This window comes from Terrapene carolina, unplaced genomic scaffold, assembly GCF_002925995.2.
Source record: "Terrapene carolina triunguis isolate 2854851 unplaced genomic scaffold, T_m_triunguis-2.0 Scaffold228, whole genome shotgun sequence".
Classification (NCBI taxonomy): Eukaryota; Metazoa; Chordata; order Testudines; family Emydidae; genus Terrapene; species Terrapene triunguis.
This window is the reverse complement of record NW_020664579.1, coordinates 1,922,238-1,942,552: the sequence shown is the minus strand read 5'-3', so window position 1 is coordinate 1,942,552 and position 20,315 is coordinate 1,922,238. Positions and strand designations below refer to the sequence as shown.

General features: G+C 44.5%; 1 protein-coding gene across 1 annotated transcript in view; it reads right to left on the bottom strand.

Annotated features, from left to right (window-relative positions):
- EXTL3 (exostosin like glycosyltransferase 3) overlaps positions 1 to 20,048 on the bottom strand; it is a 191,169-nt gene extending 171,121 nt beyond the window's left edge. Inside the window, exon 1 of the mRNA XM_026656362.1 lies at positions 19,993 to 20,048. The gene's annotated coding sequence lies outside the window, so the exon portion shown is untranslated. The remainder of the gene's footprint in view (positions 1 to 19,992) is intronic.
- Between the last annotated feature and the right edge of the window lie 267 nt (positions 20,049 to 20,315).

Here is a 20,315-nt window from a genome sequence, read left to right as displayed (position 1 = left end):
CCCCCCCACAGCCCTGACCCCCAGCTCCGAGCCCACCCCCTCTGAGCCGGACACCCCCCTGATCCCATCGCCCCACATCCCTGAGTCCAGCCCCTGTGAGCCGGGCACCCCCGAACTCAGAGCCCAGCTCCCCACCCAGCCCTGGGCAACAGCAGCACCACCCCCAGGCAGCGACAGCCCATTGGTACCAACCATCACCATCACCCAGCAACAGCCCATTATGTAATTGCAAATGTATACATATCATTACAGCTTTTAATGTTTTTAAATAATGTATGTAGTGTATTTTCAAATTATTACAAATTAATTTTTGAATGTATTTCACTAGTTATTTTTTACATTTCCAAATACACGTTACTGTAGTATTGCAACTTTTTTTTATGGAAGGGGCCCCCAAAATTGCTTTGCCCCAGGCCCCCTGAATCCTCTGGGTGGCCCTGGAACATGACATTCCTCACAGCATTGACTTGGAGGAACTTGTTTCTAAATTTGCTAAACTTAAAGCGCGGAAACATAAATTCTAAATTATAACAGGTTACTCTGTGACCGTGTATAATAAATGTGATTTATTTGGGGGCGGTGGGGGGTGCAAGGTGGAAGTTTCGCCTAGGGCGCAAAATATCCTTGCACCGGCCCTGACGCCAGCTACAAGAGATTTACGTGCCAGATGCACTAAAGATTCCTATGTCCCTTCATGCTTCAATCATGTGTCCATGCTGATGATGGGTTCTGCTTGATAATGATCCAAAGCAGAGCAGATGGATGCATGTTCATTTTCATCATCTGAGTCAGATGCCACCAACAGAAGGTTGATTTTCTTTTTGGGTTTGGGTTCTGTAGTTTCCGCATCGGAGTGTTGCTCTTTTAAGACTTCTAAAAGCATGCTCCACACCTTGTCCTCAGATTTTGGACGGCACTTCAGATTCTTAAACCTTGGGTCGAGTGCTGTAGTTATTTTTAGAAATCTCACATCGGTACCTTCTTTACGTTTTGTCAAATCTGCTGTGAAAGTGTTCTTAAAACGAACAACATGTGCTGAGTCATCATTCGAGACTGCTATAACATGAAATATATGCAGAATGCGGGGAAAACAGAGCAGGAGATATACAATTCTCCCCCCAAGGAGTACGGTCACAAATTTAATGGAAGCATTATTTTTCTAACGAGCATCATCAGCATGGAAGCATGTCCTCTGGAATGGTGGCTGAAGCATGAAGGGGCATACGAATGTTTAGCATGTAAATACCTTGTAACGCCGGCTACAAAAGTGCCATGCGAACGCCTGTTCTCACTTTCAGGTGACATTGTAATAAGAAGCAGGCAGTAGTATCTCCCATCAATGTAAACGAACTTGTTTGTCTTAGCAATTGGCAGAATAAGAAGTAGGAATGAGTGGACTTGTAGGCTCTAAAATTTAACACTGTTTTGTTTTTGAGTGTATTATGTAACCAAAAAAAAATCTGCATTTGTAAATTACATTTTCACGATAAAGTGATTGCACTACAGTACTTTATGAGGTGAACTGAAGAGTACTATTTCCTTTGTTTATCATTTACGGTGCATATATTTGTAATCAAAAATAATATAAAGTGAGCATTGTGCACTTTGTATTCTGAGTTGTAATTGAAATCAATATTGAAAATTAGAAAGACATCCAAAATATTTAATAAATTTCAATTGGTATTCTATTGTTATAAGTGCGATTGATCACAATTAATTTTTTAATCACAATTAATTTTTTTGAGTTAATCACGAGTTACCTGCGATTAACTGACAGCCATAAAAAAAAAAAAAATTTAACCGAATGTAACCGGGAGCAAAATATGTACCGAGATTTGTACTAACTACATAAAAGAACACCTCCCCCCCACCAGGCTGTGGGGCCCCTTGATAAATCATTCATCCCAACAGACTCAACAGAATGAGGAAGTGAAAGTCTTTGTAGGAGCACTATGAGCACCAAGACTTCCAAGCTGCTTTGTGAATTTAAGTGGTGGTTTTTCTGGAGTTTAGCCGGAAATCCAGCATATCTCAGTAGTAGATGGATCTCTTAAAGTACAGCTATTCACGTTGTAGGTGGTGAGAAGACCCTTGGTGAAGGAGTACTATGATAACTGAGATTACTCATGGACTAAACTGCATACCAGCATCTACTTTGACTGGGGGAATCTAGAGTCTCTGCAGCCAGTGGAGAGTCTTCAGAATGACTGATGGTTGGTCCCCGCTGAATTTTCTGCCCATTTTTCTTATCAAAGGGAATGAAGTAAAGGCGCATTCCTGAAAGATCATCCAGGGTAACAAGAAGGCAGCCACATTCCACACTTGTGGATTCAAAAAGAATTATTTGGGGGAAGTTCTCTAGCCTATGTTATACAGGAAGTCAGACTAGATGATAACAGTGGCCTCAGAATCCGCAAATCTAAACCAGTGCCGAGAGCAAAAACCTGAGTCTGTCCTATTAGGCCTGACTGAGAATGTTAACTTGGGGAAGGAGCCATCTGAAACATGTTCCTCAAACAGCAGTTCTCAAACTTTAGCAACCCAAGGACACCCATTTTGATTTAAATTTTGTTGTGGATCCCCACCCCACCCCCCACACACACACACACACTCAGCCCCAGGCCCCACCCTTCCTCTTCCCGCCCCCGTCCACCCCTGCCTCTTTCCGCCCCTCCCCTGAGCGCACCTCCTCCCCTTCCCTCCTGCATGCTGGGGAACAGCTGTTCCGTGGTGTGCTGGAGGCACTGGGAGGGAAGGGAAGGGAAGGAGCTGATCAGCAGGGCCAGTGGCCCCGGACACGATTCCGCTCCCTCCCCCGAGCGCGCCCCGTCCCCACTCCTACCCCTCTCTCCCAGCACCTCCTGCATGCATCTTCCAACACTACTCTAAGGCCTGGTCTACACTGGGGTGGGGTGGGGGGGGGAGAATCGATCTAAGATACGCAACTTCAGCTACGAGAATAGCATAGCTGAAGTCGACGTATCTTAGATCGACTTAGAATCACTTACTTTGCATCCTTGCGGCGCGGGATCGACAGCTGCCACTCCCCCGTCGACTTTGCTTCCACCTCTTGCCGAGCTGGAGTTCAGCAGTCGACGGGAGAGCAATCGGGGATCGATTTATCACGTCTACACTACACGCGATAAATCGATCCCCGATAGATCGATCGCTACCCACCGATTCGGCGCGTAGTGTAGACATACCCTAAAAGATTTTCTGAGTTCCCATTCTGCTACTAGCGCTTGGCCAGTTAGTCTTCCCTTGAAGAGATGCAGCTCTGACTATCTGACTGCTCTCTTATTTCTCTAGACATGACCGAATCCTCTGTCTTCAGAGCTCCTGCTTTCATTCTGCACTGGTCGTTCAAGAAAGCAGCCATGATGCTTTTGTTGCTTTCTCTAGGGGTGTTCCAGTGGATCTGCAGAAAGAGGCTGTGTTTCTGACTATATGCAGCCCCAGAAAGTTGATGCATGTGATGGAAGTAATGATGCGAGCCCCCCCCCCACTTGGACGCTCAGGTAATCTGATGAGTCCCGGGGTGCTGTGAACATTTCTGCCCCTTTTGTTTGTCTGAGAAGTTGTCCTGGAAAGCCTAAATAACGATGGCTCCAGAAATAGCAAGCAGGCAGACTGGCTGGCAAAGACTGCTAAAGCCCAGTCGTCCTACTTGGAAAATTCCCCAGATGCTGACAAGAGGGGGAGGGGTTACTAGGTCAGTACTGCATGTGGGGCTAGGGAGCAGCAATAACCACCCTCTAAAGTGCCCCTACAAGCAACAGCCAATGAGGAAGCACTTGGTGAGACTGTGGTTGCTAAATAAAAGCTCCAATTCCACTCAAAAAGCCTGGTGCAAAAAGACAAAAAGCAGTAAGCCAAATTTTGGACAGAGAGGGGAGGGAAAAGAATACCCAACGGCCTGTAAGAAGCAGTTTTCAGAGGGGGCAAAGGAAAACTGCTGCAGAAGCAGTAGCATGGGGTTCACACGAGCAGTGCAACTAGTGAGCTCACCGTGAGCATATCTGATACAGAAACAGACTAAGACAGCAGCAGCAGAGACAAATGCAATTTTGTTATAATGTGCGGAGTGTGTTTAACCTCTCTCCTGCACATCTCCAGCACATCACCCCAACAGTAGCCTGTGGGACCAGACTAACTGTAACCCTGTGTGCTGCAGTCACCAAGGAATGGGATTTCGCTAGGCTTTGCTTAACCCTTAGAAGATGGCCACTAAGCATGCTCAGAAATGGTTTTTCAGCTTAACTCTTTGATTTGTAAGTAATTCTCCAAGCCAAACCAAGGTTTAACTTCTCAATAAGGACTGTTCACATACATAGTATTTTTGAGTGAGGGCATGGGGAAAGGTATATTTTTTTAATCATTCAAAAATACAAGATGAGAATTTTCCCTCAAACTTTCTGAAAATTCCCCTCTGAAATGAGACCAGGCATGAAAAGTTTCAGCCCCCAGAAGAGAACGTTCCGGAGAGTTATGAGTCTATTGAAATCCCAATTTAAATGTAACTATAACTTTTGCTAACAGAAGAGCTATAATACAATACATATTGTTAGCAAAGGAATAGCCCACATATGCTTTTTTTCTTTTTTTTAAAAAAATGCTTCAATTCTATTCTTTGTGAAGAATATTAGGAACTGAGCTCTGGAAGGAAAGCCAAGCAAAGAATGGTAAGTAAACAAACTTCCACTTCAAGATTGCAATGACTCATTGCAAACAACGAATAGAAAGCAAAAAGCTGAAAGTAAAAATAATACACCTGGATTTTTTTTTTTAATGTTAGTTGCAACTAGTGAGCAGAATCAGAACTCCAAAGCTCACATTACTAGCCAAATAATTTAGATCTGAGTACCTGGAACACATGGAATAGATAAATAGCGAGCATGGAAAAGTGTACAGTGTATTTGAAATTAACTGAACTCCCACCTTCCCACTCGCCTCCCCGATGTGTATAAAGAGATGTCTGAATTTGCCACCTAAATTAAGAAACGTATTCCACGCAGTTCTCAAAACAGATCTAGTCTACAATTAAACTTGGGCTGGAATGAAGACATTCCTTTCCATTTATGGGAAATAATGGAGATTACTAATTTCATAGCTCATAACAGAAGAGCTCAAGTCATAGTGAAACGGTCTCAGAATACAGTCTTGCAATAAAACAAGTGGACAAGCCTCAGAAGATTTGCACCAATACCAGATACTTTTGAGACATCTTATTGTCAAATAGCAGAACAGTCTTCAAAATGGGTATTTTCTCCCTTTTGTGCTAACTCCAGTTCACATTAATGGGAACTATGCGTGTCTAGCCACAGGAGTACAAACCTCCGTTTTATACAGAATCATGTGACTGCAGAACAGAATGACAGTGTCCTGCTCTTTGGTACCCTTCATAATTGTGTAGAATGACAAACCACTTTTATCCATTCTTTGTGAAAAGTCAGATGTACTGAGCTCCACAGCCCTGCTAAATTACCACTCTGTCACTGAAAGAAAACTGCCTTTAGAAGCACCACCACATACCTAAATAGGAGCTCCTTCTTGCTCCCATTGAGATTAACAGCAGCACTGGGTCTGACTTAAATGGGAGGACTGGAGCATGTCAACTCTTTCCAACGTTAAGATCAAGCTAATTTTTCCACTGTCAATTCATGAACTATGAAAGCCAAGTTATAATTATTTACAGAGGAAGGATGGATCCGTGCTTAGGGAATTAACCTGGGAGCTGCAAGTTCAATTCCCTGCTCTACCACAGACTTCCTATATCTCTAAGATAAAGGAAATGGGGGATATATGAGGATATATAGCAGGGGTGGGCAAACTTTTTGGCCTGAGGTATGGAAATTGTATGGTGGGCCATGAATGCTCATGAAATATGGGGTTGCGGCGCAGGAGGGGTGAGGGCTCTGGCTGAGGGTGTGGGCTCTGGGGTGGGGCCAGAAATGAGGAGTTCAGGGTACAGGAGGGGGCTCTGGGATGGGGTAGGGGTGCAGGTGGGGTGGTGAGGGCTCTGGCTGGGGGTGCGGTCTCGGGGGTGCAGGAGGGTGGGACCAAGGGGTTCGGAGGGTGGGAGGGGGATCAGGGCTGGGGCAAGGGGTTGGGACACGGGAGGGGGTCAGAGTGCAGGGTCAGGGTGCAGGCTCCGGGCGGCGCTTCCCTCAAGCAGTTCCCGGAAGCAGTGGCATGTCCCCCCTCTGGCTCCTACACGGAGGCACGGCCAGGCGGCTCTGTGCGTTGCCCCATCCGCAGGTGCTGCCCTTGAAGCGCCTACTGGCCCCATTTGCTGGCCAATGGGAGCTGCGGGGGTGGCATTTGGGGCGGGGGCAGCGTGCAGAGCCCCCTGGCTGCCCCTACGCGTAGGAGCCGGAGGGAGGACATGCTCCTGCTTCCGGGAGCCACATAGAGCAAGCCCCCAACCACGCTCCCCGGCAGGAGCTCAAGGGCTAGATTAAAACATCTGAAGGGCCGGATGCGGCCCCCGGGCCATAGTTTGCCCACCCCGCTATATAGGTACCATAGAGGGATACAAAGCTCCCCCTCCACAAGGCATTGCCAAACAAAAATACACACACAATAAAGCCTTAACATAATAACCACCCACCCACCCTTACTTCAAATCAGTTTTAGTAGAGGAAGTTCACTTTACTTCTGTCTATACAAACTGCATTATCTATTGAATTTGTCCAATAGTTCCCACTTTTTACACCAGAGATGGGCACTTCCAGCGGTGACCAAAAGGATTTCTCTGTGTCTGTGTGTGTATTATTTATCACAAGGTGTATATCAAGACAGAATTATGATTCTTTTTTGACATATATCTTGTGTTTCCCACTCTGGATCAACAGGATTGTTTTGGGAGGGAAGTCAGAGCAGAATCACGCTTTGCATAATACAGGGGTTCTCAAATGGGGTCGGGACCCCTCAGGGGGTCGCGAGCAGTCAGCTTCCACCCCAAACCCCGCTTTGCCTCCAGCATTTATAATGGTGTTAAATATGTAAAAAAATGTTTTTAATTTATAAGGGGGGGTCGCACTGAGAGGCTTGCTATGTGAAAGGGGTCATCAGTAAAAAAGTTTGAGAGCCACTGGCATAATAATTAATTTTGGAAGCTCTTTTGGGGCTCATTTGCCTAAAAGTTGCTATATGAAATGCAAGCTCGTGCTAACCAATTAAAAACAGTTATCATCCATCACAAAAATCTTTACTATATCATGGGGAAGATTCATAGATTCTAGGACTGGAAGGGACCTCGAGAGGTCATCGAGTCCAGTCCCCTGCCCGCATGGCAGGACCAAATACTGTTTAGACCATCCCTGATAGACATTTATCTAACCTACTCTTAAATATCTCCAGAGATGGAGATTCCACAACCTCCCTAGGCAATTTATTCCAGTGTTTAACCACCCTGACCGTTAGGAACTTTTTCCTAATGTCCAACCTAGACCTCCCTTGCTGCAGTATAAGCCCATTGCTTCTTGTTCTATCCTCAGAGGCTAAGGTGAACAAGTTTTCTCCCTCCTCCTTATGACACCCTTTTAGATACCTGAAAACTGCTATCATGTCCCCTCCTAGTCTTCTCTTTTCCAAACTAAACAAACCCAATTCTTTCAGCCTTCCTTCATAGGTCATGTTCTCAAGACCTTTAATCATTCTTGTTGCTCTTCTCTGGACCCTCTCCAATTTCTCCACATCTTTCTTGAAATGCGGTGCCCAGAACTGGACACAATACTCCAGCTGAGGCCTAACCAGAGCAGAGTAGAGCGGAAGAATGACTTCTCGTGTCTTGCTCACAACACACCTGTTAATACATCCCAGAATCACATTTGCTTTTTTTGCAACAGCATCACACTGTTGACTCATATTTAGCTTGTGGTCCACTATAACCCCTAGATCTCTTTCTGCTGTACTCCTTCCTAGACAGTCTCTTCCCATTCTGTATGCGTGAAACTGATTTTTCCTTCCTAAGTGGAGCACTTTGCATTTGTCTTTGTTAAACTTCATCCTGTTTACCTCAGACCATTTCTCCAGATCATTTTGAATTATGACCCTGTCCTCCAAAGCAGTTGCAATCCCTCCCAGTTTGGTATTGTCCGCAAACTTAATAAGCGTACTTTCTATGCCAATATCTAAGTCGTTAATGAAGAGTTAGACAACAGGATTAAAAAATAGGACTTTCCTAATCAAGATCGTCAATGAGGTAAGATACTATTAATATCTAGAGGAGGGCTAAAGAGTTTGCTACTGTGCCTGAAGAGCGTAAAAGTTTGAGCCTTTAGTGAAAAGCTTTCAGCTATCCATCACCTCCAACTAGATTTCAATTCTAAATACAGCTGCCCTTTCCGAACACCTCCACCCAGGGACTTGTGTATTAGACACAAGCAATAAACACCCAAGTGCAACAGAGGAAACAATTAGAGTGCACAGTTTCTCTGAAATTGTGTGTGTGTGTAATAACTTGAAAATTATTAGAAATAATATTTAATAATATACATGTAAACTTGGCATGTCATCCAAGGATATGAAAGCACTTTACCTTACAGGAGAGCTTGGAGATTAGTCAATGTTTGTAAAAAGAACAGGAGTACTTGTGGCACCTTAGAGACTAACAAATTTATTTGAGCATAAGCTTTCGTGGGCTAAAACCCACTTCATTGGATGCATGCTGTAGAAAATACAGTAGGAAGATTATCTCACACACACACACAGAACATGAAACAATGGGTGTTACCATTCACACTATAACAAGAGTGATCTGTTAAGGTGAGCTATTACCAGCAGGAGAGAAAAAAACTTTTTGTAGTGGTAATCAAAATGGCCCATTTCCAGCAGTTGACAAGAAGGTGTGAGGAGCAGTAGGGGGGAAAAATAAACATGAGGAAATAGTTTTACTTTATGTAATGACCCATTCACTCCCAGTCTTTATTCAAGCCTAATTTAATGGTATCCAGTTTGCAAATTAATTCCAATTCAGCAGTCTCTCGTTGGAGTCTGTTTTTGAAGTTTTGTTGTTGTAATATTGAGACTTTCAGGTCTGTAATTGAGTGACCAGGGAGGTTGAAGTGTTCTCCAACTGGTTTTTGAATGTTATAATTCTTGACGTCTGATTTGGCATGATACCCCCTTTACACATTCATCAGAAGCAGAATTTTCAGACAACTTGCCAAAGGTTACACAGAATGCCAGTGACAGACAGAAATAGTATTTGAGCATGTCAAATCCTAGTGCCCACCTTAACCACTAGACAACATTCCTACACACTGTCCCCTAGTTTGTTCCTCCTCATCATCCATTTTATTACATCACTGGTCCTATTTGATAAACTACGATTTCTTTTCTGCATCACCTGGCAGACCATTCTTATTTTCTTCCACGTTTTTTGTTGTTTCTTGATGAACTGTTGGGAACTATTGGGAGAAGGTTTATGAAAAGCCAATTGTCAGCTACCCCAGTAATTATTTACACTGGAAAGTTGCCATTCTCTCTGGCTGGTTTTCCGATAGCTGGATCATCCTCAATCCCTGCATTAAGATTCAGATACACAAGTTGTGAGGGGGAGATGCGTTTACAAGCTCCCAAGGCTTGCCAGAAGAGGTGCCTAAGGAAAGAAATAACTACTTGTCCTAAATAATAGATGGCTTTTTTCGTGGCTGCACAGGGGACCACTATCTTCATTAATATTGGAAAATAATGTTGGCCCAGTTCACTATAGCACATTACTGCATTCTGGGAGTCAGCCTTCCCAGTCAATTGGCTCCCTCTACTGCACTGCACCATGCTGCTGGCCACCCTATTCCTCAAAGTGGGAACCATGAGCAACTCCAGTGTTCAAACCGGTGTTACATTTTTTGCAGAAACTGGGCAAGAGTACGTTCTTACCGGTCAATTACTTCTATATCAGCCTAGAGAGAGTGGTAAGAGCCTACCGTCGTAGTTCAAGACAACTGCACAAGTATTGCCCCTCCGTAGTCCCACTCCAGGCTTCTCAATCATCGCCTCTCCTGGGTAGAGAGACACGTCTCTCCTTCCTGTCCTGACCAGGGTTTTTCCAAGCTGCACAGTTCCCTGCTTACACTGTGATATTCCCAGCAAACCAGAATGCCCAACCAGGCTGGTGTCTGCACTTTGCATTCTCTTTGAAGGCTATACACAGCTGTAATTACCAGCAGTTATAAGTTACCACATAGCTCTTTATAAGCAAGCACATTTATTCTTAAGGCCAAAGCATTACAGAGAAAACATATTAACAGTGATAAAAGAACCTACACACACACTAATAAGCTTACCAGAGATCATCCCAACTCCAACAAGGGCTCCGATAGGAGTCAGTCTTTCATATCCCACCTAAGGGTTTTTCTGTGGTTATAAGTTCGTAATAGCCTCAGATCATAACTAGCACCCCAAGTCTTTCCTTTATTACATGTTGTGCCTTTGATCTTCAGATTCCCCAAACAGATAATCAGCAGACAATGGTCCCCTCCTCAGAGTGTAGCTTCAAAAGGCTGGGGTTTTGCATAACCAGGGGTGGGGAATTTGCAGTCACCTCCTCCCATAGATTCCTCAGGAAATCCACTTTACACATATTGTCCCAAAAGACCATTCTTGTCTGCAACATTGTTCAATACAGTCCTTTGATCACCCAGGCTCCCAATAATACATAACCTTTGCATTTAATACAATGGACTCCAAAGATACTTAAACTTAACTTCAATACGGCTTTCCAAGAATACTGCAGGAAATTGCCATGCCTGTCACCTACTTTCAGCAGATGGACACGAAAACATTAGTGCTTTGACATCAACAACTCTCTATATGCTTTAAGGAGGACTCTTAGCTCTCAAGCTCCATCAGTTTACTGGCTGTCTTAGTAGATTTAGGCTATAAGGTTCATTTTTTGTGTTAGCTAACATTTTCCAGAGTTCACCTGCTAGTCAGCAGTTTCCATTCCACTCCCTCATAGTGCATATTGCACTCAACAGGTAAGACAGCAGAGATGCCCAATATCAGCTCCCACCAAATAAGTATACAGATAGTGATTAAATACCCACATGCAATAGCTCTGCAATTCTACCAGGCCCAAAGAGCACTCTACCCCTCACCCCCCAGTGTCTGCAAGGTCAACAAAAGAGAGAAGGGTAAAAAGGGGCCGCTGGACTCTGCATAACCCAGCTCGCAGTGAGCGGAGCACCCAGCCTGGCTGGGCTCGAGGCTGCACGGACTTTGATCCTCATTCTCCCAGGAAGGAGAGAGGGTCTGGGAGACCCAGCCAGCTCTGTGAAAGGGTAAGGGCAAGGCCGCATCATATCGTGTCCCCTGGCGGGACAGTAAAGAAATTGGGGGAAGTAAAAGATCTGGGGGTGCTGGTGTTTGGGCTGCGGGCTGCTCCACGGCTGTGCTCTGTGGTGATGGGGGTGCCCCATGGCTGGACTCTGTAGGGAAGGAGGATGCTGGGGTCTGGGCTGGGGAGTGCCCCACAGCTGGGCTCTGGGGGGATGGGAATACAGGTGTCTGTGCTCTGGGGTCCCCACACAGCCCCCTCCAGTACCCCCCATCTGAAACTGTGTTGTTGTAGGGGTTCCTTGAACTCTCTACTCCTGGGGGAATCTTTTTTGCTGTTGTCTGTATTGTTGACATACTTGTTGACAGGTATTTTGAAATCAATTACCAAAATAATTGAAACTGGAGTGAGTATATTGTGTTATTTTGACAAGTAAAATATGCAGAATTTTAAAATACTGTGCGCAGATTTTTTGGTACAGAATTCCCCCAGGAGTAATATACACCAAAAGCCTCTCTTGTGCTCTGTTTCATTCCATTGATTGTACTTCCGTCGCATGGGTGTGTCTCTTCCAGTTCATAACTGGGGCATACGAATGAGAAAGTGTGATGGAAGCTAGAGTTGCCATTACTCATACTGTTTTTATTCTGCACTAAAACAGAGGGCTCCAGTCCGCAAAGCACAATACCAAATCTGTATCTTTCACCAATTTGACTGTGACTTATGGATGCTCAACGCTTCTTAAAATCAGGCCCAGGTCTCGCAAATTGGGCACCCAAGTTTAGAGCACAATTTTGGACATTTTGGTCGAGATAACTTTCCTAAAAATTGATTAATAGATGATGGTTTTATTGGAATATGTTTGAGAAGACTACATAACTTCCAAATGGCATAAATCAACTGATAGAGCACATAGACAGGCAAATACACAATGAGAAGAGAGTCTGTCCTACAGTATCAGGTCAGAGCAAGCACCTGAGGGGCTTGTCTACACTTCCCGCCGAATCGGCGGGCAGCGATCGATCCAGCGGGGGTCGATTTATCGCATCTTGTATAGACGCGATAAATCGACCTCTGAGCGCTCTCCTGTCAACTCCGGTACTCCACCAGAACAAGGAGCACAAGCAGAGTCAATGGGAGAGCGTCAGCTGTTGACTTATTGCAGTGAAGACACCGTGGTAATTAGATCTAAGTACGTCAACTTCAGCTACGCTATTCACGTAGCTGAAGTTGCGCACCTTAGATCGACCCCGCGCGGTAGCGTAGACAAGCCCGAGAAAACAAAATGATATATGTATTTTGAAATGAACTGCAGGCTACCTGTACTGCTAGCACATCCAAGACCAAAACCACCAGGAAGGGTTCTGGGGACATATGTGCAACAGACAGCTGAGAATAAAATCTCTCTACTTTTTATGAAATACTGTATAATTGTTCCATGGAAGACCAAAGGGCCACAACTGACTAGCAATGCTGCTTTCTTGACAGTTGTAAGGAGCAGGGAAACACTGTATTTCACTCAGCTTTAACCAATAAGAGAGAGGCATCAGTTTCACTTTGTGGACTTATTAATCATGTCAATACACCTCTGAGAATTGGGATTGCTGGTTATCTACAGTTAGCTGCAAAAGCCAGCAGAGGGAGCACAACACATTCTATGTAGGTATTGCATAAATACTGGATATTTTAAACTCCTTCTCCACTAAGTGTTGGATTTTAAAAAATTTAACTATTGGAATTTATAGGACATTCCCTACAAAATTACAGCAATTTGAAAACAAGTCAAATATTAGGCTTAAACTACTCAATATCCCTTCAACATTTTCAGAGGTAAATCCATTTGCAATAGATTAGTCAGGCCACTAAACCTCTCTGGCTGGTAACAGACTTCAATTAACTAATAGCAACGATTTATCAAAAATGGGATTTCAATTTGCACTTCACAACCGGCACTGTGTCTGCTGTGAAATAACATCTATTTACCTGGTCAGCCAGCACTCAGTGCTTTTTATTCCTACGCAGTTTGGGGATTGATCATCTGTAAGCAGCAGAGCTGTACATGGCGCTGCTTTTACCCATCCGAACAAACCCCAGAACTCAATGGCTTTGCACCTGTTCTCCAGACAACATCGGACTCATTTGTGTAACAAGCAGCAGCGTGAAGCTGAGCTGCAAAAGCCAAACTCAATCATGGCAACCACCATGAAACAGCACTATAAAAATCACAACTAAACACTTTGTGCTCTTCAACATTTAGAAAGGCCTTCAGGTGTGCATGCATGTATGTTGCTTTCCCAGTGAAATAAGGAAGTGTAAAATATACCCAGAAAGCAAATTACATGCAGCTGGTCTACAATTCATTTACATCACAGTAGCATCCAAAGACTTCAACCCGGATCAGCACCCCATCCTTTAAGGATCTGTCCAAACACATCTACTAGAATTCTTTGAGGGGTCAACAAGCACGTGGACAAGGGTGATCCAGTGGACATAGTGTACTTAGATTTTCAGAAAGCCTTTGGCAAGGTCCCTCACCAAAGGCTCTTAAGCAAAGTAAGCAGTCATGGGATAAGAAGGAAGGTCCTCTACTGTATCAGTAACTGGTTAAAAGATAGGAAACAAAGGGTAGGAATAAATGGTCAGTTTTCAGAATGGAGAGAGGTAAATACTGGTGTCGCCCAGGGGTCAGTACTGAGACCAGTACTATTCAACATATTCATAAATAATCTGGAAAAAAGGGTGAACAGTGAGGTGGCAAATTTTGCAGATGATACAAAACCACTCATACTAGTTAAGTCCAAAGCAGACTGCAAAGAGTTACAAAGGGATCTCACAAAACTGGGTGAGGGGGCAACAAAATGGCAGATGAAATTCAAATGTTAATAAATGCAAAGTAATGCACTATCCCAACTATACATATAAAATGATGGAGTCTAAATTAGTTGTTACCACTCAAGAAAGAGATCTTGGAGTCATTGTGGATAGTTCTCTGAAAACATCCACTCAATGTGCAGCAGCAGTCAAAAAAGCAAACAATGTTGGGAATCATTGGGAAAGGGATAGATAATAAGACAAAAAATATCATATTGCCTCTATATAAATCCATGGTACGCCCACATCTAGAATACTGCGTGCAGATCTGGTCGCCCCATCTCAAAAAAGATATATTGGAATTGGAAAAGGTTAGGAAAAGGGCAACAAAAATGATTAGGGATATGGAACAGCTTCCGTATGAGGAGAGAGTAATGAGAGTGAGACTTTTCAGCTTGGAAAAAGAGACGACTAAGGGGGGAGATGATAGAGGTCTATAAAATCATGGCTGATGTGGAGAAAAGTAAGTGTTATTTACTCCTCATAACACAAGAACTAGGGGTCACCACATGAAATTAATAGGCAGCAGGTTTAAAACAAGCAAAAGGAAGTATTTCTTCACACAACGCACAGTCAGCCTGTGGAACTCTTTGCCAGAGGATGTTGTGAAGGGCCAAGACTACAACAAGGTCCACCAATGGCTATTACCGAGCCACTGGATAGGTCCACCAATGGCTATTACCCAGGATGGGCAGGGATGGTGTCCCTAGCCTCTGTTTGCCAGAAGCTGGGAATGGGCGATAGAGGAAGGATCACTTGATGATTACCTGTTCTGTTCATTCCCACTGAAGCACCTGGCATTGGCCACTGTCGGAAGATAGTACACTGGGCTAGATGGACCTTTGGTCTGACCCCGTATGGTCTTTCCTATGTTCTTATTGGAAAAAAGACAGTCCCTGCCCCAAACAGATTACAGCCTAAACAGGCATAGGAAGGCTCAAAGTTGAGGGACCGACACATAGATAAAAAACAAAAATCACATTGATGATTGGCACTTGTTTGTTAGTTACATGTTTTGTTTAGGTTTCAGAGTAGCAGCCGTGTTAGTCTGTGTTAGTCTTCAAAAACAGACTCCAATGAGAGACTGCTGAGCTGGAATTGATATGCAAACTAGACACAATCAACTCAGGGTTAAATAGGGATTGGGAATGGCTGAGCCATTACAAACATTGAATCTATCTCCCCTTGTAAGTATTCTTACACTTGCTTCTTATCAAACTGTCTGTACTGGGCTATCTTGATTATCACTTCAAAAGTTTTTTTTCTCTTACTTAATTGGCCTCTCAGAGTTGGTAAGACAACTCCCACCTATTCATGCTGTCTGTATGTGTGTATATATATCTCCTCTATATATGTTTCACTCTATATGCATCCGAAGAAGTGGGTTGTAGCCCACGAAAGCTTATGCTCTAATAAAAATGTTTTGTTTATTAACTGGGGGCAGCAGTAGGGAAAGGGGGAATGGCATGAGCACACTGAGTTACTAAGAGTAAGGGAATGCAGAAAGATGGTGGTGGGCATCAAAAGCAAGGAGACAGGGCTCAAACACTACAATGATAACCATGGTATAAGAATCTATATAGAATAGAATGAGACTGGCAGAAGTGAGCATCTGGGAAAGGGACAAACAGCCAATTAGCAAAGAGTAAAAGGCTTAAAGTTGTGAAATGCAGAGTCTGATGATATCACTGGTTCCCTGAGCCTGAAAGGGTCAGGTCAGGGTGGGAGGTAGCATGGTCCCTGAACTACATTTCCACCCACCCTGCTGCTGCCCCTAGAGCTTGCCAAGCAAAGGCCTCCTTGCCCAACATACAATTCATTGTCTTCACTGTCCTGGAGAGCCATACTTAAAAGAATTCTAGCAATAGCAAACACTCCTCTTCCCCACCCCATTTTAGTAGCTCAAAAAACACACATTCCATTTTATTTTTTGTTGTGAGAATGAGCCTTGTGGGTCACGACAACTGAACAGATCATTCTGTTTTCCTTTAGCTTGTGCCTTTGGTTCTTCCACTCCACTTCTATGACACAGACTCCCACATGCAAAACATCAAATTGTTAACATTCTCCCACTCCCAAAGTTAGGCTGTTTCGGAAAATTATTTTGAACATCTTAACAAAGTTAAAAATCACTTAGAAAAGTTAGATGCCTGCAAGTCACCAGGGCCTGATGAAATGCATCCTAGAATACTCAAGGAGCTAATAGAGGAGGTATCTGAGCCTCTAGCTATTATCTTTGGAAAATCATGGGAGACGGGAGAGATTCCAGAAGACTGGAAAAGGGCAAATATAGTGCCCATCTATAAAAAGGGAAATAAAAACAACCCAGGAAACTACAGACCAGTTAGTTTAACTTCTGTGCCAGGGAAGATAATGGAGCAAGTAATTAAGGAAATCATCTGCAAACACTTGGAAGGTGGTAAGGTGACAGGGAACAGCCAGCATGGATTTGTAAAGAATAAATCATATCAAACCAATCTGATAGCTTTCTTCGATAGGATAACGAGTCTTGTGGATAAGGGAGAAGCGGTGGATGTGGTATACCTAGACTTTAGTAAGGCATTTGATACGGTCTCGCATGATATTCTTATCGATAAACTAGGCAAATACAATTTAGATGGGGCTACTATAAGGTGGGTGCATAACTGGCTGGATAACCGTACTCAGAGAGTTGTTATTAATGGTTCCCAATCCTGCTGGAAAGGCATAACGAGTGGGGTTCCGCAGGGGTCTGTTTTGGGACCGGCTCTGATCAATATCTTCATTAACGACTTAGATATTGGCATAGAAAGTACGCTTATTAAGTTTGCGGATGATACCAAACTGGGAGGGATAGCAACTGCTTTGGAGGACAGGGTCGTAATTCAAAATGATCTGGACAAATTGGAGAAATGGTCTGAGGTAAACAGGATGAAGTTTAACAAAGACAAATGCAAAGTGCTCCACTTAGGAAGAAAAAATCAGTTTCACGCATACAGAATGGGAAGAGACTGTCTAGGAAGGAGTACGGCAGAAAGGGATGTAGGGGTTACAGTGGACCACAAGCTAAATATGAGTCAACAGTGTGATGCTGTTGCAAAAAAAGCAAACATGATTCTGGGATGTATTAACAGGTGTGTTGTGAGCAAGACACGAGAAGTCATTCTTCCGCTCTACTCTGCTCTGGTTAGGCCTCAGCTGGAGTATTGTGTCCAGTTCTGGGCACCGCATTTCAAGAAAGATGTGGAGAAATTGGAAAGGGTCCAGAGAAGAGCAACAAGAATGATTAAAGGTCTTGAGAACATGACCTATGAAGGAAGGCTGAAGGAATTGGGTTTGTTTAGTTTGGAAAAGAGAAGACTGAGAGGGGACATGATAGCAGTTTTCAGGTATCTAAAAGGGTGTCATAAGGAGGAGGGAGAAAACTTGTTCACCTTAGCCTCTATGGATAGAACAAGAAGCAATGGGCTTAAACTGCAGCAAGGGAGGTCTAGGTTGGACATTAGGAAAAAGTTCCTAACTGTCAGGGTGGTTAAACACTGGAATAAATTGCCTAGGGAGGTCGTGGAATCTCCATCTCTGGAGATATTTAAGAGTAGGTTAGATAAATGTCTATCAGAGATGGTCTAGACAGTATTTGGTCCTGCCATGCGGGCAGGGGACTGGACTCGATGACCTCTCGAGGTCCCTTCCAGTCCTAGAATCTATGAATCTATGAATCTCTTTTGCAATGAGATATTGAGAAGTTCAAATCAAGGACCATCTTGCACAATAGTTCAGCTGCCAGAAGAATTTGGCTGTTCTCTGCTGAACTCAAGGCAGTCAATTACCCCAGTTCCAGGCTCTCTAACACTGAGCTGAACTGATGTAAACTCTAGCTGTTGGCGTGAAGAACGGAAGAGGAGAGACACAGCAGAGCCTTAACTGAATACTGATAAAGCTGCATGTGGTGATGGGACTGTCAAACTCAGTGTTAAAAAAAAAAAAAAAAAAGGGCACTGTAAATTTCCTCCTCCAGCAGATTTAATACCAAGATAAATTAACCACTACTCCCACTCACAAATACTTTCTAAATACAACATCCCCATTTTTGTGCCTTTGCGTATCACAATAGTTAAGACTCATTCATTTAACATTGATTTTACCCAACAGGGAAAATAGCCTATGATTATTCATTATTGGGTAAACACTGACCGAGTATAAAAACCACGGCCCCTGCCCTGAGCACCTGACAGTCTTTAAGAGACTTGCAACACAAATCCACAAACCAAACAAAATATATTGGTGATGATTCTGTCTCAGGCCCCAGTAACTAGCCAGCAGCAACACACGAGCACTGCACCGGTAAAATTCATGGATTAAGTCAAGACTACTGGTGGTATTATGTTATAATATGAAGTATGCAATCTCCTAAAGTCCTTGTATAGGGAGAAGGATTAGGAGGATGGACAAGTTCGCCTATGAAGAGAAACTGAAAAGATTGGGATTACATACTTTAGACAGGAGATGTGCGACAGGATATGCTAAAACGCATATAAAATAACAAATGGTCTAGAGAAGGTAGATCAGGAGCTTTTGTGCTTCCAGTCTCATAACACAAGAACAAGGGGACATTCAATACCAATAAAAGGAAATACTTTTTCATAACAGGTTATTACCTGAGGAGGTTGTGAAGGCTAGGACTATAACAGCATTTAAAAGAGAACTGGATACATTCATGGAGGTTAAGTCCATTAATGGCTATTAGCCAGGATGGGTAAGAAATGGTGTCCCTAGCCTCTGTTTGTCAGAGGGTGAGTTGGATGGCAGGAGAGACATCACTTGATCATTACCTGTTAGGTTCACTCCCTTTGGGGCACCTGGCATTGGCCACTGTCGTAGACAGGATACTGGGCTAGATGGACCTTTGGTCTGACCCAGGAGGGCCATTCTTATATTCTTATTAGACTGTGAAACTTACTTAAACAGGAAATAGACGAGACAAAGAATTTAGCAAGTTTCAGCGAAAGATTGGACAATTAGATGGATAACAAGAATATGACTATCCAGAGTTATAAATGTTATTGCTAACAAAAACTCTGGAAGGAATATTAAACCTCATGTTTTAGGTTTTAAACCAACCTCTATTAGAGATCAGGATATAACCTAATGCTGGGGGTAGATTATCCCACATATACCCACTGGAGGTTAACAATGCCTTCCTCTGCAACAGCTGGCACTGGCCTCGGTCAGACAGAATACTGCACTACATAGATCTCAGCTCTGAACCAGTCTGGCAATACCTACGTTACTATCTTCTCATAGGCACACCCCAATACACCTCCCCATCCATCAGGCTCCCTAACCCTGATCACCCATCCACCCACCCCGTCAGGGTCCATGACCCCCTCCCCCCACCCTCCAACACATGGGCCCCCCGTCAGGGTCCCTGACCCCCCTCCCCCCACGCACCCCCCCCTTCAAGATCCCTGACCCCCACACACAAATCCACACATGCCCTTCCCCTGTAAGGGTCCCTGACCCCAATACAAACACCCACACACGTGTCCCTCCCCCATCAGGGTCTTTCACACGCCCCCACATCAGAGCCCCTGGCCCTGAACCCCGGTCCACCCCCAGGCAGAGTCCTTGCCCCCCAGCGGGGCCCTGGTGCTGCCCCGCCCTCGAACGACGCCCCCACCCCCAAGACTGTACCACTCGGCGGCGGCGGACAACCCGTCTCCAAGCTCTTGGCTGCCCCCCATTGGCCCCTCAGGCTCCCCCCATCGCCATCTGCTCCTATCCGAGACTAATAGGACAGAGTCGCTTTCCACCCCATGCCTCCCCCCCTCCCCGGTACATGGTACGATCCTTCCTACCTCCTGCACCTTCACTCAGCCCTCCTCAGGGAGGCGCTGTCCCGGGCTTCACCCCGCCGCCGTCCTCGGGCGGGGGGGGAGCCGTAGTTGCTGTCTTCTTCTTCTCCTCCGTCCGTTCGATACTGCTCCCCCCCCGTCCAGGCACAGTTGGTTTGTTCCAAGAAGCCGGCCGGTCTCCTCCTCCTCCCCTAAACCGCAGGATCACACACGTCTTCGGCCATTTCCGATCGAGGAGCGGAAATTACCGAAGTGTGGACGGAAATTCACGACACTAGCCGAGGGCCGTACGGAAGTAGCCGAAGCTGTGACGGAAAATACCGAAG